General features: G+C 45.6%; 8 pseudogenes; all 8 read right to left on the bottom strand.

Annotated features, from left to right (window-relative positions):
* Positions 1-2,380: 2,380 nt before the first annotated feature.
* Positions 2,381-2,489, bottom strand: LOC143955127 (5S ribosomal RNA; annotated as a pseudogene).
* Positions 2,490-10,306: 7,817 nt separating this feature from the next.
* LOC143955112 (5S ribosomal RNA) lies at positions 10,307-10,425 on the bottom strand (annotated as a pseudogene).
* A 12,167-nt stretch (positions 10,426-22,592) lies between these two features.
* LOC143955122 (5S ribosomal RNA) lies at positions 22,593-22,711 on the bottom strand (annotated as a pseudogene).
* Positions 22,712-22,819: 108 nt separating this feature from the next.
* On the bottom strand, positions 22,820-22,938 carry LOC143955114 (5S ribosomal RNA; annotated as a pseudogene).
* A 107-nt stretch (positions 22,939-23,045) lies between these two features.
* LOC143955128 (5S ribosomal RNA) lies at positions 23,046-23,164 on the bottom strand (annotated as a pseudogene).
* A 108-nt stretch (positions 23,165-23,272) lies between these two features.
* On the bottom strand, positions 23,273-23,391 carry LOC143955137 (5S ribosomal RNA; annotated as a pseudogene).
* A 108-nt stretch (positions 23,392-23,499) lies between these two features.
* LOC143955131 (5S ribosomal RNA) lies at positions 23,500-23,618 on the bottom strand (annotated as a pseudogene).
* Positions 23,619-23,725: 107 nt separating this feature from the next.
* Positions 23,726-23,844, bottom strand: LOC143955125 (5S ribosomal RNA; annotated as a pseudogene).
* Positions 23,845-26,793: the final 2,949 nt, after the last annotated feature.

The following is a 26,793-nucleotide window of genomic DNA, read 5'->3' as shown; positions in this document are numbered from 1 at the left end:
AGATTCTCCAACGTCTGCGCGAAAACTACCCCTTTCAATGGTCCACATCCCATATAACCTATTTAGGAATAAAACTGACTAGAAATCCAGCCCAATTATACCAAGCAAACTACTTACCCATGCTGCGTAATCTCTCATAACTTCTTAATGCCTGGCAGCCCCCGTGTGTCTCCTGGTTGGGACGTATTGCGGCTGCAAAAATGTCCCTATTACCCAAATTGCTGTATTTGTATAGAGTACTCCCAGTCACGGTCCCGCTATATTTCCATAGGGCTATCCAGAGCCAAACTCTTAAATATATTTGGGGTAACACGAGGCCTAGGATCTCTAAAACTGTTCTTTTCCGCCACAAACTTAGAGGGGGCTTGGGGATACCAAATTTAAAAAAATTATTATTACGCTGCCCAATTGTCGCAAATGGCCCTATATCACGCTACATCTGAAATCCCACTGTGGGTTAGTCTGGAAGCTGTAGAGGCCCATCCCATATCAGTTTCAAATTTACTTTGGCTCCCTCCTCAGACACGTAAACTACTCACCAATCCTGTTACCTGTCATTCCCTCAAAATTTGGCACACGGTAGGCATTCCTTTTAAATTGCAATCACCCCACCTGCCCTTGCTCTCGTTTTTGGGTCATCCGAACTTTTATCCAGCCTGCGTGGAGCCAAATGCCTTTTTGGCGTGGTCCTGCGCAGGCCTAACCCGTGTGTGTGACCGGTCTTCGGGTAACTCCTCCACTGCGTTCCCGGATCTGCAGGCCCGGGGCGCAATTACCCCCTAAAGAGTGTTTTCGCTATCTCCAGATAGTCCACTTTCTCCAGACAATGGTCGAACCCTGTCCCAACCTCAGCTCTTTGTCTCCATTTAAATCCATATGCTCCTCAGACCCGCACGCCCCAGGCCTCCACGATACTCTGTACAGTGGGCCACAGACCTGTCGTCAATCCCGATGCGGAGTCATGGACTGACATATGGGCCAATACAAAAAATTCCTCGCAGAACGTTGTTGCCTCTGAAGCCAACTATAAGGCCCTAATGCGATGGTACCTGGTTCCTTCTAGAATTACTAAATTTGTACCTAACTACTCACCAAATTGTTTTAGGGGCTGCAAGGATCGGGGCAACCATGTCCATATATGGTGGACATGCCCAGTAGTGAAGAGTTTTTGGACTACAATTTTCCAAATATTATCCTTATTGATGCAAAGCCCCATAGATCCTGACCCTGCAATGGCTTTACTGAACTGGTTACCCCATTAATTTACTAAAGCCCAAAATCGTCTCTTTCTCCAGGTGACGACCGCAGCCAAACAAACTATTGCGAAAGCCTGGAGGACACCCACCCTGAATATCTCCGAAGCAAAGCATAGAGTCACGCAGGCTATGATCCATAGTAAGATAGAGGCAGTAATCCTGGACAAAATCCCCCAATTTAATAAAATATGGCAACCTTGGGTAGACAACTTCCTACCAAAAGATTTCGACACTCGCCTCAGGCCTCCCTAGCCCAGAACGGCGGCCGTCTGGGCACGATAGATACTGCCGGGGTTCGCGTGGGCTATCCGGTCATTCCCTTTCTCTTACCCTACCCCTTTCTCATGTACCTCCTCTCTCCTCTATAAGGCTGGGTTCACACTGGAGCGGCTACGAGAACCGGATGTGATTCGCACCGCACTGCAGTGCAAATCACATCCGATCTCTGTGCGATGCGAGTTCAGCCATACAGATAGTATGGCTAAATTCGCATCGCACCCGCTCCAAACTCGCACAGGACCCTTTTTATGGTCCGCAGCAGAATCGGATCGCATGGGTGTTCACACCATGCGATCCGATTCCTGTCCGAGTTTGCAGATCGCACTGCGATATGCGAACTGATCTGGGGGTGTCATTAAGGTTTCACTGACACTCCCAGCAGTCCGCATAGGGCAGTGTGAACTGCCGGCGGGAGGCATGCGATGCGGGAACCCGCCGCGCATTCGCGGCGTTCCCGCATCGCTTCAATGTGAACCCAGCCTAAGTCTCTACATCTCTTCTCTAACTATTCCTTCTTCTCTTTCTCTTTTTCTGTATGTAAAATTTGACACGCGGAACTTGACCATCTTCAGTTACCTCTTGTGATAGCTTACATTTCGAAGATGTTGTTTACATGTCTCTCCACTTTTTGAGATCATAAGTTTGTTGGGTACTTCATAATGGATATGCACCATGTATATATGGTTTTCGGATCTGTTTTGGATCTTTCTGACGTAACTATTTCCGCAAACTTAAAGTGCAGTATATCTGGTTACTCTTTAATATTGCTACTATTGTAAAATGTTCTGCTCTTTCTGCTGTGTATTATTTGATCTCTTAATAAAACTATTTGAAAGTAAAAAAAAAGCCTACCGCACCTGGTATTCCCAGGCGGTCTCCCATCCAGGTACTAACCAGGCCTGACCCTGCTTAGCATCTGAGATCAGGTGCATTCAGGGTGATGTAGCCATGGGCCATCTGGCTGGCCACTCTAAACCCTCTTGACAAACGCCAAGATGGTCACCTCGGCAAACAAGCAGAAAAATAAAATAGGTCGTTAACGCCAACAACATATTAAAAAAAAAAAGCCGGGAGGGCGTGGCTTGCCTAGAGAGAGGATGGCTGTTTAAGCTTTTTGCTCCGTCTTACCTCAGCCTAAAAAAGATTGATCACCGAGGATTTTACCTGAAAAACACTGTCACATCATGGGGACCTCCTCACGCGGACCCTCTGCATCTAGATCCCGCTCACCAAGGGACCTGGGATCCCGTAATACCCAGACAATACCAGATCTTTTCAGGAACCAGGGGGCCGATATGGCGGCCCGTTCTCCCACCACTAACCACATCGGGATTACCCTCACGCCGACTGATCCACAGCACACCATGGCAGACAGTCCATCTCCCCATCACCAACAACTAAATATCCACAACCTGAGGACTGTCGTGGCCGATATATAAAGAGTACTCTAACCACGGCCATCTCGGACCTCCGCCACGGGATACAAGCAATCACAGGGAGAGTAAACTCCATGGAGCTAATGGCGGCGCAACAACAGCATGAATTGCAGATGGCTCAAGGCAAAGTCGACACACACACCTGGCAGCTCAGAGACCTCCAGTGCCATGTCGAAGAGGTCTAAGGGCAAAGATTCTGATCCCCCACGGGATGTCATCTGTTATGTTAATGACTATACCCTCAAAGAAGAGGTTCTTAAAAAAACTAGGAGCGATTCGAACCTGACATTTGAAGGCCATTCGATCCAGATATATCAGGATCTTTCGGCGATCACGCGGCCATTACTTGACGTGCTGAGGCAGAGAGACATCCGCTATAGCTGGAAGTTTCTGTTCGCTCTGCAAACCTCTTACCAGGGCCGCACTGCCATCTTAAAAGTGCCAGAAGATCTAGAAACCTTTTGCAAAATGCTGGACCTGCCACTGGTTGAAGTACCTAATTGGTATACTAATTTTCGTGTCCACATTTCACCCAACACTCGCAGCACTGAAGATCTCATGGAAACTCAACTGTCCAGATCTCGCAGACATAGGTCGCCATCCACCTTCAGACCACTTGGGGGACACCGACCCCGCCACCCACCGACGAGCCCGACTTCAGTCCCGCTACCTCACCGCAGGGACCGCTAGACCTGTCGCCTCACGAGAGCTCCGGGACACCCATGCGACGGTGGATTAGCCTACATGCTCCATACCCTGCCTAGTGCCGCTCTCCTTTCCTCTGCCGTGCATATGGACCATTCCCTTACTCACCTGCCTTGAAAGACTACAGACACTTACACTAGCTTCACTATCCCTGACTCCGGTTACCACCATGATTTCTACCTGGAGCAGTCCTGGGCCTCTAACCCACCAGACGAGAGAGCATTCAACGCATGCACTCAACTAGACACCAGACCTGCTCGGATCCAATATAGTTGTCGCCTTTTACTTTCTAACTGAACACTACCACGGCCGAATGAGCGCCCAGAAGGACCCGAGACACCTATCGGTAAAGTATACATCGAACGGAGCACTTGGTATATTTTAGTGACTGATCCGATCTTGTGCCCTGCTGCAACATTTATATTGACGCTTACCTCTATGCCTTATATGAACTATTCTTCATATTGCAGACCTCATATCATCATAGAGGAGCTAGTAATTCTATATACTTTACTAAACATCATACTACCCTGAAAGCAGGGGCCCGTTCACTACCTTACAATATTGCAGGCATTGGGTGGTCAATTTATCAAGTGATACCCCCCTTACTAGCCTTATCCCTGATCCAGGATATACAGGAGCCATGATTTATATGATTTTTAGGCCCACCCAAACCTACCCCTAGTACCCACCTATTACAAACCTATAACATCTATCAGGTGTAGGGCAGGGGTAGACAAGCCGTCCCTAGTTGTTAAGATTATGTAGCTCTCACTTCCCCTAGTCAAAAAGCCGACCACTATATATATTGGGTCACCCATCTAAGCCCCGTTTAGGGTTAATTCATTTCATTACTTGTTTGCCCATCGATATATGGATGCTGCACATTATAGAATACAGACGCCCAACTTACCTCGGGGAACGACAATATGATATAATAACGATATTGTAATATAGTGGTTAATCTCAAACACTAACCAGACATGATCAGAGTACTATGTTTCTCCATCATGCTAAAGTTAATCCCCGCTAGACCATACTAGAAGTAGGACACCACTCGAATGGGCTCCATAGGCACTGCAGAGGATCCCCTTGTCCCTAAGGTTCACAAGTTACATTTACTGAAACTAGATATTACTGTTATCTTGGGACTGCTTACCTATGGCTTTCTTGCGGAACCAGGCTCGTCCACCTGACAGGCTTCTATATACATGTGCCCAGAGATCAAGCTCGTCTACGAGATAATAACTCCCAGCTGAATTCTGGACAGCTGTTTTTTCTTTTCTTTTCTTTTTTCTTTTTTGGTTATAGTTATGGTTCTAAAAGTTACTATGATGCATCTGTTATTTGTTTTTTGATTCACATGTTTCAACCGACTGACTTAGACCCCTTTCACACCAGGGCGTTTTGCAGGCGCTATAGCATTAGAAATAGCGCCTGCAATCCGCCCTAAAGAAGCTGCACCATTGTATGTAGTGTGAAAGCCCAAGGGCTTTCACACTACAGCGGTGCACTGGCAGGACGTCAGAAAAAGATCCTGCCAGCAGCTTCTTTGGAGCGGTGAAGGAGCGGTGTGTTTACTGCTCCTCCACTGCTGCTCCCCTTTGAAATCAATGGGGCAGCGCTGTAATACCGCCGGCAAAACGCCGCTATTGCAGCGTAATGCCGGCGATTTTAACCCTTTTGCGCCCGCTAGTGGGGGGTAAAAGCACCCCGCTAGCGGCTGAAATGCGCTGCAAATCCGCCTCAAATCCAGCGGTAAAACGCCGCTAAAAATAGCGGCGTTTTACCGCCGACGCAATGGGCGGTGTGGTGTGAAAGGGGTCTTAAGGTGACATTGGCCCTTTCTCGGTACGCACAAACGAACATCCCTCCACATCATTCACTCTAACATGCAGACACACAAATTATTTAAGGAAAAGGTCATCAGTTTCCACACGCTCTGGGATAAACATCCCACTCCCTCACAAGCCTAAGAACATGATTACATAGTATACCACTGACTTTCATCGGTATAACCCACGCGGTATCTCCCTCCCTCCTATCAAGGGGTGAGAGACACCACCGATACACGAGACACTCCCCTTAACCCACCTCATTCCCCCATCCCCATACCTGCGACTTTTTACTAGAACCCCCTCCAATAGGCTCTTGAGAGCCTTTTAGGGTTACCTCCAAAACCACAATTCTACTCCTGAGTCAGACTCCCCTATTCGACACCTATCCTACCTAAGTAAATCTAGCTACTTGTATCAGCCATGCCACTCAAGCGTAATAGTGCCACCAAGCTGGCCACCAGTCTAACTGCAAAAATTATATCACTGAATGTCAAAGGCTTGAATACCCCGGAAAAATGCTCCAAAACCCTCCATGAGATGCAGAAACACAAAGCCGATATCGTATTCCTTCAAGAAACTCACTTCCGCTCTAATGCCATTCCTAAACTGTTTAGTCGCCATTTCCCTATAGTATACCATGCTACGAACCCATTAGCCAAAACAAAGGGTGTGGCCATTCTGATACACAAAAATTGTCCATTCCAGTACACCGACATGCAATCCGATAAAGAAGGCAGGTTCCTCTTTCTAAAAGGCTCCTACTTGGGCCGAACCATTACCCTTGCAAACATATACGCCCCAAACACTAGACAGGTGCCTTTTTTTATTCACACGCTCAACCAACTGTCCACCTTCCAGAAAGGTACGATAATTTTCGGGGGAGATTTTAATGTCCCCTTAAATCCCTCCCAAGATCCATCAAACGGCTCTTCATCCCTTCCGTACAAAGCCTTGTGAAAAATCAAGACTAGTTTGCAATCACTACTACTACACGACACCTGGAGACTCCTTAACCCAGACGGCCGCGATTATACTTTCCACTCAGCCCCACATAAGCGATATTCCCCAATCGATTACCTCCTCCTCTCTCAGAAAGACTTACCCATGCTTGAGGCTACGACTATAGACCCAATGGTCATATCTGACCACCACCCTATTTCCATCACCCTTTCCTTCCCAGACACGAAACCGACTCCCCCAATATGGAGACTGGACCCATCCCTCCTAACGGACTTCGTTATAGCAGAAGAGGTTGAAACTACTCTCAAATACTTCTTCTTAGAAAACACCAATGCAGATACGTCCCCCCTCAACAACTGGGAAGCCCATAAGTGCGTCATTCGGGGAGTGTTTATTGCCGCTGCTGCTAAAAGAAACAAAGAACGGAAGAAAAATTATAACACACTCTTAGAACGTATTAGACATTTAGAAAATGCCCACAAGCGCACACAAGCTAAAAACACCCTGCTGATAGCCAGAAAAGAGCTTTTAGCTCTCTTGAATAAACAGATTCAGAGAAAATACATTCTAAGCAAAAAAACTTTCTACGAGTATGGGAATAAGTCTGGTAAAATTCTAGCACGGGCACTACAGCTGAGGAAAGCAAATACCACCATTCACAATGTCTCAACAGCCGGCGGCCGTAAACTACATCGCACCCCAGATTTTGCCGCCCAATTCGTTCAATATTACACTAAATTGTATAACCTATCCTCTACAAACCCCATTGACGATGACACCTCCAGACGTGACCTTATTAAACAATTTCTGCAACAATATAGCCCACATCCGATATCAGACAGACAGGCGCAGGAACTTGACTCACCCCTAGATAAGGGAGAAATAGATATAGCCTTGAGCCAACTAAAACCAGGCAAAAGCCCAGGACCCGACGGACTCTCCGTAGGTTATTATAGAAGGTTTGCCGACATATTAACCCCACACTTTATATATGCATTTAACACCCTAGACAAACCCGCGACTCCACCAAGAGACCTGTTAAACGCTCATATCACTGTAATACCGAAACCTGGAAAAGATGCCTCCAATGTGATTAATTACCGACCCATTTTTCTACTGAACGTAGACCTTAAATGGTATGCCAATACACTTGCTAATCGAATATTCCCCCTGCTCCCTCAACTCATTGACCTAGATCAAGTGACAATACCCTCAAAGCATTAAACATACAACATTGGCTAGTCTCCACTTAAACTCTGGGATTCCTTCTCTAACTTGACGCGGAGAAGGCGTTCGATAGAGTGGCCTGGGACTATTTAGCAGAAACCCTTTGAGCGATTGGACTACCACTGCGCATGCTAAATTTTATATTGGCTTTGTATTCTAGTCCCACTGCAAACATACGAGTAAACGGCCACCTATCGAACGCCTTCCCCATCTCGAACGGAACCCGTCAAGGCTTCCCCCTCTCACCCTTGATCTTCATCCTAACGCTAGAATCTCTCCTCCGTCGCCTACGAGAGAACCCTGACATAAAAGGCATCACTATTAAACACCAAACATTTAAATTAGCTGCATTTGCAGATGATATTCTCCTTTTTCTTAAAGAACCCTTCACAACGATACCCAACTTACTGAAAGATTTTGAGACATTTAAAAATATATCAAACCTGCAAATCAATTTTGCTAAATCTCACGCACTGAATGTCACCATGCCCCCAAATATACAATGCCATTGTCAAACAAACTTCCCATTTCATTGGAATACCCGTTCATTAACCTACCTGGGAATCCAATTGCCAGCTGCACTATCCGACTTATATGCACTAAACTACACCGCATTATTAAAAGGCATCGCTAATGACTTAACCAAATGGTCCCCAGAAAAATTCTCCTGGTTTGGGAGGTTGGCAATACTGAAAATGAACGTCCTACCCAGAGTTCTATACACCCTTCAGACTATCCTGATTAAACTTCCCCGGACATTGTTCGCACTATATCGAAAGATGTGTACACAATTCCTGTGGGCCAATCGACACCTTGGACTAGGCTTTCATAGACTGACTGCCCCTAAATTGAAAGGGGGTATTGGCCTCCCGGACATACAGAAATATTACCACGCTTGCCACTTATCACGAATAATCGACTGGAATATTCATTCCAAACAAAAAGCATGGGTTCTTCTTGAACACTCCTTCTCCCCAATTCCCCTAGCGGCTAGACCCTGGATAAATAGGAAACACATACCAAGAGAATACCGCACTCATCCTTTGATCTCCCCGACTTTGCAATCCTTTCAACAAGCTTATGATAAACATAAAATATCATCTATTAACAGTCCCATGACCTCACTACGCATGAATCCAGAATTTGAACCTGGCAACCATTCAAACTTTCTTGTAGATAGATGGCCACACCCAACAGTTAGAGCGGAACATTTCTATATCAATAATCACCTCCTTTCCCAAGATGAAATTGCTACAAAAATGGCAAAAGACTCCTGTCTCTTCTGGACGTACCTACAACTCAGACACTTTTTCCACGTGCCTAATCTCAAGGCACAATGGTCTAGACCCTTAACCAATTTTGAATCTTTATGTAATAGCTCGGATCCCCAGCGTAATTTGATATCGATGACATATTCCTCGCTTTTTTCAGACCTTGCAAATGAAAAACACCAGACAAGCATACAATTGGAAAAAAACCTTCATTTGACCCTCACTGGAAGTGAATGGGAAAATATATTCAGGTTCGTCCACAAGGGATCGGTAAACGTACAAACACAAGAAAATGCATTTAAGTTGGCAACTAGATGCTGTAAAACACCCCTAAAGCTGCATCAAATCAGTCTGACAAAACCTACAAACTGTTGGCGCTGTACAGTCACCCAAGGAACTTTTCTACACCTCTGGTGGTCTTGTCCGAAAATTCAGCCATCCTGGACCAAAATATATGATATCATTCAAACAGTAACTACGCTTGACTTAGACCTTTCACCCGCCCAATTCCTATTGCACCAGTCTAATTCACCAATAGATTATACTTTCAATCCCTTGCCATGCACATGGTCAATGCAGCCAGATTATGCATCCCTCTTAAATGGAAATTCCCGGTTATCCCCACTGTGCAAGAATGTCTTCAACGCATTGTTCATATAATGACCATGGAAAATTCACTAACACTTGGTCATGCTGGATCCAATTTATGTCTACTGACACGTTTAAATATTTTATGGGCACCTGATTCCCACGAAGTTGTCCCCCATCATTCTGTTACCCCAAGGGGTCGGTCTACTCAGTTATAAGCATCCCTACCTCCATATACCCCTCCCTTCTTCCCTGCCTCCGCCTTCCTTCTCAAGACCACAAGCCCCCTCCCCATACTCATATCTGATGCCTCCCTAATGCTGGGACTCTCCTGAGTTCCTCGTGTAAATACCCAATATCACTTTTTGGGGGGCCCCCCATCACACCTGACAGCTGGAAAAAGTTGCACATGTTTATACACTTCTCTGGTATATCACCATGCTAAACTGTACTGATCTTTGTACCTTTTTTCTATATCTAGTTGTGCACATTGTATAATTACCATTGAATGCCTCCATACAATTGTACATGTTTTCAAATATTCTCTCTTGCTGTTAACTTTGATTTTGTACCCTGTTTATGTACATTTTCAATAAAGAATTTCATTAAAAAAATAAAATAAAATTATGGCCGTAGGCAAATTTTCTGGCCACTCTAAATCCTCTTGACAAACGCCAAGATGGTCACCTCGGTAAACAAGCAGAAAAATAAAACGGGTTGTTGACGCCAACAACATATTACAAAGAAGCCTACGGCACCTGGTATTCCCAAGTGGTGTCCCATCAAGGTACTAACCAGACCCGACTCTGCTTAGCATCCGAGATCAGACGAGATCAGGCACATTTAGGGTGATGTGGCCGTAGGCAATCTTGTTAGCCACTCTCAACCCTCTTGACAAATGCCAAGATGTTCACCTCGGCAAACAAGCAAATAAAAAACTGGTCATCAACGCCACCAACATATAAAAAAAAAAAGCCTCTGGCACCTGGTATTCCCAGGCGGTCTCCCATCCAGGTACTAACCAGGCTTGACACTGCTTAGCATTCAAGATCAGACAAGGGTGCATTCAGGGTGATGTCATCAATGCAGCCTGGCCAAGGCAAGTGACCGAAGGCACAGAACCCAGAAGGAAGACCGGGTGAAGATGGAAGTACCCGGGCCCCGCCGGATTGATCACAGCACAGCACTGGAGGGCTCAGTCTGACAATTTAAGTGTACCCTAATGTGCTAATATGCTGGACATACTTGCACATTATGGCATAACCTACCCCAGGGCCTCTAAAAAGTAGTAATGTTAGAAAAGTTTACTACTGCTTTAATATTACAAGCCTCTCATGTGGCCCTTGGGCAGTGCCTAAGTGAATAGTTGTCAACATTTCAAAAATATTTTCAGGAATGCTTTTTTTTACAAGTGCTATGTTTAGAGTAGCTGACATCCCCTATGTTCCTCTATACATCACAATAGTAATTACAAAATTAAATAAGTACTAATAATGGAGTAGAACAAATATGAGGACTGTGAGATTTCCTTTAGATGAACTGACAAAAGTGGCCCCATTCTAGAGCTGGTAACATTGAGGATATTCAGTATAATTTTAAAGAACAGTTTTTGTGGGTAAGAGGCATAGGGGAGGAGTATGGATGGTATATGTTAGGTGCTTCGTCTTCTTAATAATACCCCTGGTAGCCTAGGCTAGGATGGAGGAGCGGAGGTCCCGATCACCGGTGGACAGACATCACACATACACGATTGTACGTGAATAATGACTGTGCATATTGGAGCACACACAGTAGTTTTATTTAGTTTGAGCTAAAGCACAGCCCTGTGGTTTAGCCAATCAGGGACTGCCACATAAAATATGCAAGATAGTATATTTTACTACGTCATCATGGTTTTTTGTACAAGCAATATTTCTGCCTAGTAACAAAAAGCTAAATATATACATTTTTATACAGTTTAAAATGTTTCTTAGGTGTGGTGCAAGACAGGCCTGTGGTCTAACGCCATGAAGTTACTTCTGCTCTTAAAAAGGGAAGTAGCTTAACCGCATCCATCTGTTCTGAACAGATATCTAACTTTGTGATAATTCTAAATGCCTTGTACAAGAAAAAAACACATATGACCTTAAGCAATAGGTTTCTATGTCAAGCTAACAGTAATTTTTCCATTACCCAAAATGGATGTCTTCTAACAAGATGGTTCCCTCATTACCTTATAATCCTCCCTTTGATCATTCTGTGATTTACATAATGATCATTCCTTTTCTAATTTAATAGCACAGGCTTCATACTCCGAACCCTTGTGCTCTTGGTTTTTATACCATACCGTTGGATCCTTAACAATGGAAGTGAGTTTCAGATCCTTCGGAGCGGCCGTGTTTCCCTTTTTACATAAACATTTGATTATCTTATAACAGGCATATAAAAATAGAATGAAGAGAATCACAGTGACAATTGTCATGGCAGCATTTCGGAGCCAAGATATTAATCCCCCAAAACTAAAACTGCTCGAGAAGGGATCCCAGTTTTTTCCTATGTTCCTTGCCTCTTTCTGTAGTTTATTTACCTCTTCCCTGTGTTGGGCAATAACGTCATAGTAGTCTGGGACTTCGATGCTGGTATTATGAATCCAGGTACAGCACTCATAATCCTCAGTAGTCTCACAGAGGCCAGTAAGGGCTGCACTCATACTTTCTATAGCCAACTCATGTAGTTCTAGTTGCTTCCTAATTGCCCTAGTTTCTAGATTTAGTTTGGTTATGTCATCAGAATTTTCCTCCAGAATCTCATCAATTATGCCAGTGTAATTATTTAATCTTTTCATTAGGTCAATTCCCCACCCTGTCCAGGAAGGGAACCATGCCCAGGCCATATCTTTTTCTAAAAACAATTCTCGTTTATTACGGTGTCTAAGGGGATATCTAGGATGCATGCTAGCTTCAAGGAGGTGACTTCCCTTGTTATCCCCTAATACCCCCATGATAGGAACCAGGGCTGCAAGGTAACACCACCCCTGGGGTTTGGTTGGGATCCAGGGGTGACAGAGTTTGCCGCAGCATATATATATGGTATTTCCTAGAGCTAGGGGTCGTTTATGGAACACGTTCCTAAGAGTATCAGAAAGGCCAGAGAGCACCAGAATTGACATTAATTGGTGTATTGTAGTCTTGGTACTGGAGCTAAGAAAGTCTAAAAAGGTGGCATTTAGGGTGGGATCTGAAGTATGGAAGAAAGAAGGACTGTTAAATGATGTCATTGAAATGTTAAGTTTTGCTTGTTTGCAAACCTCGGCTCCATCTGTGGTGTTTCCCAGTCAGAAACACCAGTCTGGGAAGTGGCTTCTACCTATAATTTGGAAAGTGAGGGTTTTATTTGGAAGGGTCCTAGTAACATTCGTTAGGACGATAGGGGGTGTTCCATTAAGGAGGGGGGTAAAATTCAAGGGGACTGCCATGAGAGGGATTCTAGCTGTACTGGGATGTAGCTTGCTGCAAATCCAGCATTTCTCAAAACCGGATTTTTGAGCATAGCTATATTTGAATTTTAGTAGTAACATCTTGCCAGTCAGTCCCTTAGGTGACTCATTAACGGGTACAATACTTCTACTATGTCTTTGGCCGGGGGTATTATTCATCTTAGGTGGTCCACATATCCCTTTTAATAGACCTAAGTCTTCTGGATAATATATACAGTTGGCTATAAACCATGTGGGCAGGAATACAAGTAGTACCAGACTACCCCAAAGGCATACAGCCTTCCCTGACACTGAAGGTAAAAACATTTCTACAAGTTCTTATGCTTGTCCTTCTTCTTCGCTATCATGTAGGGTTTCAAGGGTTAATTGTCTAATGCCTTCCTGAATCTCTTGCAGTTCCGGTAGCTGTTCGGGTGGGTCGGGTTCTCCTTCAATAGGTGGGGGGTCGGGGGTTGTGGGAAGCGGTGGGCACTTTTTCAGCCTGCTGGCGTGGATCCAGGTGTTTCCTTGGTCAGTCAGGACCGCAGTTCTGGACACCTTTTCAACCTTCCAAGGTCCAGAGTAGATTGGTCCGATCCTCTTTTTGTGGGCCAGTTGCTTGACTAGCACTTGATCTCCTGGGATGAAGGGGTGTGTTGGCTCTGTGGAGAGAGGAGAGAAGGTGACAGAAACTTGTTCGTTCATTTCATGAAGCATACTTACCAGGTTTTTCACGTACATTTCCTGTTGGGAATAAATGTCAATATCAGTGTCTTGGTCTAATGGGGGTAATTCTATGTTTGCGGGGACTCCCATCAAAATTTCAAAAGGTGAAAGTTTCGTTCTGGCATGGGGTGCCGTTCTAATCTGGAATAGCACAGAAGGGAGGTGATCAAGCCATCCCTTCATTGTGCCCCCTGTGGCCTTTTTCAATTTATCCTTTATATTTCTATTCATTCTTTCCACTACCCCTGCGCTTTGAGGGTGATAGGGGATGTGTAGTTTCCATTGCAGCCCTAACAATTTAGCCACAGCCTGGGTAACTGAGGAGCTGAATGCAGGTCCCCTATCTGACCAAATAGATGTTGGTATGCCAAACCTACAAATCCAGTTATTCAGCAAGCATTTTGCTGCTATATTGGCTGTCTCACCTGCACAGGGAGTGGCTTCAACCCAGCCTGAAAATTTATCTATGACAACGCACAGGTATCTTAGGTTCCCCTTTTGTTTTGGCATGTGTGTGAAGTCTACTTGTAAATCTGTAAGGGGACCTATTGGTGGGGGTAGATGACCATGTAGGCCATGCCGTTTGCCCTGCACATTGTTTTGAGCACAGGTAAGGCAACTTGTGGTCAGGAGTTTGACTTGTTTGTTCAAGGCGTTTGTGCAGAAAGATTTGGTGTACATAGTGGCTAAAGGGACAGCACCTATGTGTCCTGGACCATGAAGGTAGGAGAGAATTAGAATACTGCTTGCCTCAGGTATTCCCAATATCTTCCCCTCTTTTGACCACAGACCCTCTGGGTCTTTGGTCAAGCCAGCCTTCACCCAATACAAGACATCTTCCTCAGTGGCTAATGATTGCATTTGTGCCACTACAGATTTAAAGTTAGGACAGGTGAAATGATCCTTAAAGTACATAGACGTGGGGGTGGGCTCCTGGGTGGAGGACTGGGCTGCCTTTTTCGCTTCTCGGTCAGCTAAAGCATTTCCCTTGGAAAGTTTGCTATTATCTGAAGAATGTGCTTTTACTTTAATTATTGCCACCTCTTTTGGGAGCAAAATAGCCCGAAGAAGTGCCTCAATCTGGGTAGCATTGGAAATAGGTTTATTATCCGCTGTTTTAAAACCTCTTTTAGCCCATATTACTCCGAAGTCATGCACCACCCCAAATGCATATCTACTGTCTGTGTAAATGTTCACCTTCTTATCTGTAAATAAAATGCAGGCCCTGGTGAGGGCTTCTAGTTCAGCCACCTGAGCCGAAGAGGGGGGCAGTGGTTTGGCTTCTAATACCTTGTTTGGCAACTGGACTATTGCATATCCTGTTTGGAAGGTGGAATCAGAGGGACGGGAGCAACTACCGTCCACAAAAACATCGTCTGCATTGGTAATCAGTACGTCGGTGAGGTCTGGTCTTGGTGATGTGATAGACTCCACTCGTGTTATACAGTCATGAAACTGGTCTGGGTCTTGTGGTAGGCGTAACATGGAGTGCAAGAGACGGACGGCAGGGTTGTTGGCGGGAACATATTTGAGAGACAGATTGTCTGTGTTCATGAGGGAAATCTCATATCCACTGAGTCTTTGTGAGGTCATGTGTTGGGTGTTCATGTTCTGTATGAGGTGGGTGACAGAATGTGTGGTGTAAAGCGTCATCGGGTGTCCCAAGACCATTTTGTTGGCATCTTGTACGGCCATAGCACAGGCGGCTAAATTCTGAAGGCATGATGGCATGCCTTGAACCTGAAGGGGGAGTTTTTTAGATAGGTAGGAGACAGGGCGGTAGCCTGTTCCATGCTGTTGTGTCAAGACCGCGGCAAAAGAGGTCCCCGAGACTACACAGTATAGTTGAAAAGCTTTACCATAGTCTACCAACCCCAGGGCGGGTGCACATGACAAACTGTTCAATAGGGCCTGGAAGGCCTTAAGCCGTTCCTCTGTCCAATCAACCTGCCTAGGGGCTGTTGAGGCGGTGGCCTCTCTTAGTATGCCATCATAATGAGAACAGTCGGGATCCACTGGCGGCAATACACCACAGCGCCCAAGAATGAGAGCAGGGCTGCCTTGTCTTTTGGGGGGCTCAGAGCTTGTAGGGCTGCGGCGCGTTTGGGGGAGACCATCCTTGTTCCCCCTTTCAGTATGCACCCCAAGTATTCCACTTGTGGCATACACCACTGTATCTTCTTTCTGGATGCTAAATGCCCGATGTGGGCTAGATGGTTCAACAGAGATGTGGAATCGACCGCACAATCTTCAGCAGTGCGACTGCACAAGAGCAAGTCGTCCACATACTGTATTAGCACCGACCCTCGCTCAGGCGTCCAAGATTTGACAGTCTCATTGAGTACCATAGAGAAGGCAGCAGGACTATCAACATACCCCTGAGGTAGGCGTGCCCAGGTTAACTGACCCGTCAACTGACCCTCCGTCCAGGGGAAGGCAAACATAGGCTGGGCCTCTTCCGCAATGGGAATGCTAAAGAAGGCATTTGCTAAATCAATCACTGTGTAGCATAGAGAATGTGCCGGTATACATGAGAAGATAAAAGTGATGTCTGAGACTAGGGGTGGGAGGGGAATCACTTGTTTGTTTACTGCTCTGAGGTCTTGGACGAGTCTCCACTCGCCACTGGCCTTCTTTACAGGGTAAATGGGTGTGTTCCAGGGACTGATGATTGGTTTCAGGATACCTTTTGATATGTAATCATTAATTTGAGGGGAGATGCCTTTGACTTTCTCTGGGGGTAGGGGATACTGTTTTTGATATTGTATCCCTGCATCTGATCGCATTTGGGGTGCATATGGTGTGCAATTAATAAAGCCCACACTACCTTTGTTTTCTGCCCAAATTGTGTGATGGTCAAGGGAGGAAGGTATCATCAGAAAGAAACTCCTGTGTGCATGTCTTTTTGGGCTGTGTAAGTCACAAAGAGGGGAACTTGCAGTGAGGGAGCCGTCTTTGTCAAACTTAATGGTAATGTTCAACTGGGATAGTAAATCTCTGCCCATTAGGGACACTGGACAGGAAGTCAGGACAGCGAAACTCTGCATACATAGCTCTAGTCCATCCGGGGTAGAGACTGGTAAAGGCGGGGTGACGGAATGAGTGACCGATGTCCCATTTATTCCAATAGAGTGTCCCTCAGTACACAGTGGTGTGTCATACCTCTCATCATTTAATGAGCTAAAAGTGGCACCTCAATCAAGCAGGAAACACACTATGTGGTTGTCTACGCGTAATATAACTTGTGGTAGACTCTTCCATGATAGGTTGTGGCACACCAGACTGAGGGAAGGAACATACTCTAGGCATCCCTATTGGGGGTGTGTTTGTCGGGTAGACGGCCACTGCATAGGGATTCGAGGGGGAGGTCTGTTAGAGGTTGGGGTGTAGGGTGGCTGTGCAAGCGCATGGTTTTGAGATGGTGTTTGGGGAGGTGGCGGATATTGGGGGTACCTTGTAGTGTGAGGGGGGGGGCGATTAGCAGCATTGTACCCCCTTCCCCTGCCCCTTGGATAGCTCGCCCTCTGTCTATATGGGCACTGCGATTTCCAATGTCCCTGTTCCCCACAATTAAAACATCCTTGGTCAGGTGGGTAGGGCTGCATGGTCATGAGGTGCGGTGGTGAGGATGAGGTTTCAGGTGTGACTAGGGTTTGTGTTTGTGTCAAGGAGGGGAAAATTCCCCCTTTTTGTTCAAAGACTCCTGAAGTCTCTCTGGACCTAGCGTCCTTCATGAATTCATCAGGTGCTTGCTCTGCCCATTTGGGGTTTGTGAATTTGAGCAAGTGCGTCACTTTGGGATCGCCTCCCGACATGATGGTAGTAGTAAATAATTGTGGTGTGGCCCCATCTACAGCTTTCCATAGGGAGTATACTCTGGTACAGTAATCATAGAATTTCTCTTTAGGTCCCTGCTTGGCTAGGATCAGTTCTTGGAGTGCAGATGATCCTTTGTATAATTTAGACCAATGACCTCCCATGCCTTTCCAAAAGGATATCCAATCCTTATCGGTCTGGATATGGGCTGTCCATAGGTCGTCTACAGGGGCTACTTCTGGGCTGTCTGGGTCTACAATGCTAAGAATACTTTTTATGTCATCTTTGTCAAGCCCTGTGCCTGCACTATATTTTGCCAGAAAGGTACCTGCATCTCGTGGATACTTCTTGGGATTGGGACATAGTTCTTTTATTTTGGAGAGTGTACCCAAAGGTAATGGTATATGCACCTCGGTGTTCCCCATGGTCATCAAAGGTGCTTTGAGTGAAGCCCCTACTGCTTCTCTCTCAGTTTCCTCTTCTATGGATAATGTCCCTGTTTTACTAATTGGACCTGACTCCTCAGTTTTGGGAATAGGTGTCTCTTTTGTATGGCTTCTTGTAGTGGTGGGGGGCAGTGCTATAATCCTATCCTGCGCTTCTTTCAACATTTCCTCCTTCTTCCCTAATTGCTTTCTTAACTTTTCTAGTTCCTTTTGTAAGTCCTCCATCCTATGTACCTCTCTCTCTTTTCCCTCCTGAAATTCCTTCTCCCTTACTTCCAAGTTTTTCTGATACATTTCTAACTCTATTTTCCTATCCACTTGTACCTTTTCTGCCTCATTGAGGACTATTTCTTTTTGTTTTAGGTCTCCCATAAGTGTTTCTAACTCAGTTCTCCTTTTCCCTATTCTCTCTTCTTCCTCCTTTTTCTTCTCTTCAAACTCTTTTATTTTTGCCTCTAATTCCTGCATTTCGGGACTACCCACTTCTTCTTGTCCTGTAACTTCTTCCTGTCTCCCCTCTTCCTCTCTGCCCCTACTTATTTGTTTCCATTGGGCCACTTGTTGTGATGTTGCTGTGGTGTGTGTTATGGCGGCTAGGACTACAGGATCCAGTGAAGGATATAATTGAAGGTATGAACCTGGCGTCCCATCCTCATTTTTTACCATAACATAAGGTGGGGGTGGACATTGAGGCGGGGGAGGGGGAGGTGAAGGGGGTGCAGGGGCTTCAGCCATAGCACTGGGTCCTATATTTGGAGTAAGCTTTGTAGTTTTATTAATATGCTTCTTTTTATATTTGTGTAGACATTTATCCCATGCATGGTAACAATCTTTTATATATTGAATATTTTCCCACTTCCCTGGAGGGTACGAATTTTTGTGGATTTGGCATATTTTACTTACTTCCTGCCAGTCTTCCTCAGTACAAGGACCATATGGCCCTGGGTCATGTATCCCCAATTGCTGACACCTTTCTCGGACTTGTGTCCAAAATGGTTCTACCTGGGGGCCAGGGATCATATTACTGACAAATTCATAGGGTGATGGGGTGGCCATGGCTTGGGTTGCTGCAGAATTCCCCATCTAGTAGTCTGGGCAGTGTGTGTCTAGTGGCAGGACACAGGTGATAACACCCGGTTTGTCCAACAATCCGGTCTCTGGTCTGGGAGTAGGATCCCTGATCTTTTTTGGGGCAGATGGACTTATATAAAACTATGAAGATTTACCCTTAATATACGATGAAGGGTAAATCTTTCCTGGTGGCGGGATATACCCCTCTTACACCAAGTCTGCAAGAGAACCCCCCTGGTCTGGTGGTCAGTAAAATCCACTTGTCATCTATTCATAGGAAGAGTAGACCTAACGTGCAATGGGGGCAGGCGGATGCTATGTCACTACAAGAGGGCTCCTCATACTCTGCACTCATTTAAACAACAACAATTATTTTCCTTATACTCTATATTAAAACTTATACTCTATATACTTACACACGTACCTAGAGAGAAACAGACATATTCTTAATATACTTTAAGACATGAAATAACCGTATTGCAATACATTTATCAATTTATAGTGCACTTTTTAAAAAAAAAATTCAAATGGGCGTCCACTCCACCAATCCCTTTGTCACGGGCGTAATCTACTACTTCCCGTGTTAAAAATACTATTACCAATAGTTTTAAGTCAGACCAACCTAGTCGGACTCCCCTAAACCTATAAATTCCTTGCGAGCCCTTTTAACCTCCCGAGGGACCAACCTAGTCCGTCGCGAAGGCACAGTTATTTCTTTTAAATTAAACTAAGTTCATGGCGACCATCTGGACAGAGTAAGTATTCACACCATTCACCTTTTAGGCAAAAAGGAGTAAAGTGACTTACCTGTCGCAAGATGACCCCACTTTTCTGGTACCAAAACTGTTAGGTGCTTCGTCTTCTTAATAATACCCCTGGTAGCCTAGGCTAGGATGGAGGAGCGGAGGTCCCGATCACCGGTGGACAGACATCACACATACAGGATTGTACGTGAATAATGACTGTGCATATTGGAGCACACACAGTAGTTTTATTTAGTTTGAGCTAAAGCACAGCCCTGTGGTTTAGCCAATCAGGGACTGCCACATAAAATATGCAAGATAGTATATTTTACTACGTCATCATGGTTTTTTGTACAAGCAATATTTCTGCCTAGTAACAAAAAGCTAAATATATACATTTTTATACAGTTTAAAATGTTTCTTAGGTGTGGTGCAAGACAGGCCTGTGGTCTAACGCCATGAAGTTACTTCTGCTCTTAAAAAGGGAAGTAGCTTAACCACATCCATCTGTTCTGAACAGATATCTAACTTTGTGATAATTCTAAATGCCTTGTACAAGAAAAAAACACATATGACCTTAAGCAATAGGTTTCTATGTCAAGCTAACAGTAATTTTTCCATTACCCAAAATGGATGTCTTCTAACAAGATGGTTCCCTCATTACCTTATAGTATAAAAGTGGGAAGTATGTGCAGGTGAGGGAGAGGAATGTGGATGGTCTAACAGTGGGCACTATGTACATGAGAGGAGTGCAGAGGGTATGGCAGAAGGCACTATGTACAGGAGAGGAGTGTGAAGGGTATGACAGTGGGCAGTATGCACAGCAGAGGAGTGTAGAGGGTATGACATTGGGCACTATGTATAAGAGAAGAGTGTGGAGGGTATGACAGTGAGCAATATGTACAGGAGTGTGGAGGGTATGACAGTGGGCACTATGTACAGGAAAGAAGTGTGGAGAGTAGGACAGTAAGCAGTAATTACAGGAGAGGAGTGTGGAGGGAGGGTATGACGCTGGGCACTATGTATAGGAGAGGAGTATGGAGGGAATGACAGTGAGTAGTATGTACAGGAGAGGAGTGTGGAGGGCATGACAGTGGGCACTATGTATAGGAGAGAAGTGTGGAGGGTATGACAGTGGGCACTATGTATAGGAGAGAAGTGTGGAGGGTATGACAGTGAGTAGTATGTACAGGAAAGGAGTGTGGAGGGTATGACAGTGGGCACTATGTATAGGAGAGAAGTGTGGAGGGTATGACAGTGAGTAGTATGTACAGGAAAGGAGTGTGGAGGGTATGACAGTGGGCACTATGTATAGGAGACAAGTGTTGGAGGTATAACAGTGGTCACCATGTATAGGAGAGGAGTGTGGAGGGTATGGCAGTGAGTAGTATGTACAGGAGAGGAGTGTGGAGGGTATGACAGTGGGCACTATGTATAGGAGAGAAGTGTGGAGGGTAAGACAGTGAGCAGTATGTACAGGAGAGAAGTGTGGAGAGTATGACAGTGGGCACTATGTATAGGAGAGAAGTGTGGAGAGTATGACAGTGGGCACTATGTATGGGAGAGGAGGATGAAGTAATCTGGGAAGGAAAAATGTAAAGGTTTGTGGAAGGATGTTTAGGGACTGCGTAGTGGTTAAGCAGGCCAGACTTGTATTGAAATTACACCAATTAAGCAGAGACCAGTCATAGTCGATCTATGTATAGGCTAGCTGGTTTTACACAAGTCAACTATTAACCGACTTGAGTACAACCAGCCTGTCAGGTTTTCCCCAAAACAATCAGTGCTGCCAGCTATAGTTAGCAACACTGATCATTGTATTCACTGGCAGAACACAATAACACTGCCGAAGTGATTGCCCCATTCACAGGTTAGCAGGCGAGAGGGTGTGTGAGGACAGGCTGGGGGAGATACTAGTCAGTCCCTGGGTAGGCGCTGGTTAGTATCAGAGCCAGATACACACAGGTTACATACGCCACTATCGTTAGAGCGAGAGCAATAATTCTAGCACTAGACCTCCTCTGTAACTCTAAACATGTAACCTGTAAAAAAATGTAAAGCATCGCTTAGTACACAACAAAAAATTGTGCTAACTTTAGTGTTTTTTTTAATGAATGAAATAGTTTCTTTCCAAAAAAAGTTTGGAAAATTGCTGCACAAATATCATGTAACATAAAAAGTTGCAAAGACCACCATTTTATTCCATAGGGTGTCTGCTAAAACAATATATAATGCTTGAGGGTTCTGAGTAATTTTCTAGCATAAAAAAAATGATGACTTTTACATGTAGGAGAGAAGTCTCAGAATGGGCCTGGGTGGCAAGGGGTTAATTATCATAAGTAATATACAAATAATTATTATAAGCACTGAGAGTTTATCCTCTCGGTCTGCTGCAGAGCGTTCCAGCTTGTATTTATACTGCCGCTCTCTATGTAGCTTCTGACAGGCTGCGCAAGCAGCCCTGTATCTCCGGAACCATAGATGATAGCAGCCCCATATTTTAACCAGTGCTGGAGTGGGTCTTTAGCTACCTACCCCCCAAATGTGGTCTCTGTGACTCCTGATCGCCGAGCTACAATCCTGGAAGTCGATCTTTTATTTTTATTTTTTTTGGCCAAATGGGCCTATTTTGAGAAAGGGGCCTGGAGCTGCAGCTCCAATAGCCCCTATGTTAATCCGGCCCTGCTCAACCCTCTTGACAAACGCCAAGATGGTCACCTCAGCAAACAAGCAGAAAAAATAAACAGGTCGTCGATGCCAACAAAATATTAAAAAAAGCCTATGGCACCTGGTATTCCCAGTCGGTCTCTCATCCAGGTACTAACCAGGCCTGACCCTGCTTAGCATTCAAGATCAGACAAGATCAGGTGCATTCAGGGTGATGTGGCCGTAGACAAACTTGCTGGCCACTCTCAACCCTCTTGACAAATGCCAAGATGGTCACCTCGGCAAACATGCAGAAAAATAAAACAGGTCGTCGATGTCAACAACATATTAAAAAAAAGCCTACGGCACCTGGTATTCCCAGGCGGAATCCCATCCTGGTACTAACCAGGCCCGAGCCTGCTTAGCATCCGAGATCAGACGAGATCAGGCATATCCCGGGTGATGAGGCCATAGGCGATCTTGCAGGCCACTTTCAACCCTCTTGACAAATGCCAAGATGGTCACCTCGGCAAACAAGTAGAAAAATAAAACAGGTCTTCGATGCCAACAACATATAAAAAAAAGCCCACGGCACCTGGTTTTCTCCGGCAGTCTCCCATCCAGGTACTAACCAGGCACGTCCCTGCTTAGCATCAGAGATCAGACGAGATTGGGCGCATTCAGGGTGATGTAGCTGTAGGCCATCTAGCTGGTCACTCTAAACCCTCTTGACAAATGCCAAGATGGTCACCTTGGCAAACAAGCAGAAAAATAAAACAGGTCGTCGACGCTAACAACATATTAAAAAAAAGCCAACGGCACCTTGTATTCCTAGGCGGTCTCCCATCCAGGTACTAACCAGGCCCGACCCTGCTTAGCATCCGAGATCAGATGGTATCGGGCGCATTCAGGGTGATGTGGCCGTAGGGGATCTTGCTAGCCACTCTCAACCCTCTTGACAAATGCCAAGATGGTCACCTCGGCAAACAGGCAAAAAAGAAACAGGTCGTCGACGCCAACAACATATTAAAAAAAAAAGCCTATGGCACCTGGTATTCCCAGGTGGTGTCCTATCCAGGTACTATCCAGGCCAGACCCTGCTTAGCATTCAAGATCAGACAAGATCAGGTGCATTCAAGGTGATGTCGCCGTAAGCAACCTTGCTGGCCACTCTCAACCCTCTTTACAAACGCCAAGATGGTCACCTCGGCAAACAAGCAAAAAAATAAAACAGGTCATCGACGCCAACAACATATGACAAAAATCCTACGGCATCTGGTATTCCCAGGAGGTCTCCCATCCATGTACTAACCAGGCCCGACCATGCTTAGCATCCGAGATCAGATGAGATTGGAAACATTCAGGCTGATGTGGCCGTAGGGATACTAATATATAGAAGACAGGCTGGGGTATGCCGAGAGGCTAGTGTGTAAAGAGAGGCTGGGGTACACAGAGAGGCTAGTGTTTAAAGACAGGCTAGTGTATACAGAGAGGCTGGGGTATACAGAGAGCTTGTGTATACAGAGAGGGTTGGGTATACAGTGAGGCTAGTGTATACAAAAGACCGACTAGTGTATACAGACAGGCTAGAGTATACAGAAGAAGTCCTGGGTATACAGAGATGGTGGAGTATAAAGAGAGGCTAGGGCATACAGCGAGATAGGCTGGGTTACACAGAGAGGCTAGTGTAGATACTGTAGTGTATACAGACGGACTAGTGTATACAGAGAGGCTGGGGTATACAGAGAGCCTATGGTATAAAGAAAATAGGCTGGGGTATACAGAGAGGCAAGTGTGTACAGAAGACAGGCTAGTGTTACAGAGAGACAAGTTTTTACCGAAGACAGGCTAGTGTATTCAGAGAGGCTAGTGTTATAGAAGACATTTTGGGGTATGGAGAGACAAAGGTATACAGAGAAACTAATGTAAACAGAAGAATGGCTAGGGCATGAGGGCTAGTGTATTCAGATCATAGGTTAGTGTATATCGAAGACCGGCTAGTGTATTCAGAGATGGTGTGGTATACAGAGACGATAGTATATAACAGAGAGGGTCGTGTATATAGAAGACAGGCTAGGGTATAAAGAAGACAGTGTCATGTATACAGAAAACAGAAGAAAATCTGGCATATACAGAGAGGATAGTCCCATCCACATCAAGTATACACCCTAATGTTAAACGTCTCACATTCTTAACATTTACTGATATTACATTATGCTGTCCATTAGAAACCGATTGCGTAACGGAACAGTCATTGATATCAGCTGATATCAGCAATCTCAGGGTTACATGATTGAGTTGTAGTTGCAACAGCAAAAGAAAGCATTAAAGTCCTGATTTCATTGATAAAACATAATGGAACTATTTTGCATTCACACCCTCTCTCACTATTAACTCTCTCACTATTAACGTTCATGGTTACTGATAACCCACAATACTACGTTCAGGGGCGGATCCAGAGTCTAGTCTTGGGGGGGGGGGGGCACTGCCAGAAAATACGTTTTTTTGCGGGCAATTTATCGGGGACATGGCTGGTGTTAGTGTTTCAATCATCCCGGCACCATGGTTAATATGGTGTCAGGATGTTGGAAGCGCATTATTTCTATTATTACATTGTTATATAGAATGTTATATAAAATGAAATGGTTCAACTCACCATAATGCAGAATCAGTGAGAGCCCCGAGTGTGTCACCTGCCACCAGTTGCAGATTGTCACTTGCCATGCCACACGTTGCGGACTCTCACTTGCCACGCCACCTGCCACCAGATGCGAATTGTCACTTGCCACACCACCTGCCACATCACCTGCCACACGTTGCAGATTGTCACTTGCCACCAGATACGGATTTCCACATCACCTGCCACACATTGCGGACTGTCACTTGCCACGTTACCTGCCACACGTTGCAGATTGTCACTTGCCACGTCACCTGCCACACGTTGCAGATTGTCACTTGCCACACCATCTGCCACCAGATACAGATTTCCACGTCACCTGCCACATGTTGCGGACTGTAACTTGCCACGTCACCTGCCACATGTTGCAGATTGTCAATTGCCACATCATCTGCCACCAGATACGGATTTCCACGTCACCTGCCACATGTTGCAGACTGTCACTTGCCACGTCACCTGTCACATGTTGCAGATTGTCACTTGCCATGTCACCTGCCACACTTTGCAGATTGTCATTTGCCACGTCATCTGCCACCAGATACGGATTGCCACTTGCCATGTCACCTGCCACACGTTGCGGACTGTCACTTGCCACATCATGTTGCAGATTGTAATTTTCCACGTCATCTGCCACCAGATACGGATTTCCACATCACCTGCCACACGTTGCGGACTGTCACTTGCCACGTTACCTGCCACATGTTGCAGATTGCCACTTGCCACGTCACCTGCTACACATTGCGGATTGTTACTTGCCACGTCACCTGCCACCAGATACAGATGGCCACTTGCCATGTCACCTGTCATTTGTTGCCAATTGTCACTTGCCATGTCACTTTCCTGCTGTCAGGGGCGGAGGCCTGCATTCAGTGTGAGTGATTGTGATGAGTATGGACAAGATGGAGGGAGGAGGTGATGCAGGTAGGAGGGGCCAGCACACTCAACACACTCAGGGGCGGACGCATAGAAGGAAGATTGCTGGCGCTCTGCCTCTGCCACACAGTGCCACTCCTCCAGGCAGCTCCTGTCACGTCGGCTCTGAGTCTGAGACTCCGATTCCGATGTGAGTCACATGACTGTCTCAATGACATCACTCGTTGCTAGACGCCAGGCGGGCAGGCGCTAGCAACGAGTGCAGGGTTGCCAAGCCAACGGCTCAGCTCCACCCACCTCCTAGCTCCTCCTGGTCCAGCGGCGCCATGTAACACACCAGAGTCTCTCTCTCTCTGAGGCCGCTGATTGCTGATGAGACAGAGAGAGAGACTTGGGCATAGCAGCGCTGCAGCCTGCAAGTCAATCGGTGTGATATTTTCGGGGGGGGGGGGGGGGGCAATTGCCCTGTTGCCCCCCGGATCCGCCCCTGACTACGTTCAGGGTTACTGATAACCCACACCTACACTGGCTATTGTTATTAAAACAGCCAGTACTAGCCGTCTTCGTGCTTAACATACATTTCAGAAAATTCATGGAACGATTTACACTTTGGAATTTTCAAGCTAATTCAATTTACTCTTATATAATGTATACCCTTTAGCTGTATGTAGCCGTGTTAACTGTATAAATGGTTACCTGTAAAAGTAACCAATGGGAATTGACATTTCATCTATCTCACATCTCTACTGATTACACTCGCTACATGATTAAAGATACGTAA

Source organism: Lithobates pipiens, unplaced genomic scaffold (assembly GCF_037356315.1).
Source record: "Lithobates pipiens isolate NorthernLeopardFrog02 unplaced genomic scaffold, aLitPip1_a1.2 Scaffold_314, whole genome shotgun sequence".
In the NCBI taxonomy this organism is placed as follows: domain Eukaryota; kingdom Metazoa; phylum Chordata; class Amphibia; order Anura; family Ranidae; genus Lithobates; species Lithobates pipiens.
The sequence above is the reverse complement of the archived record's forward strand: the minus strand, read 5'-3'. Positions and strand labels throughout refer to the sequence as shown.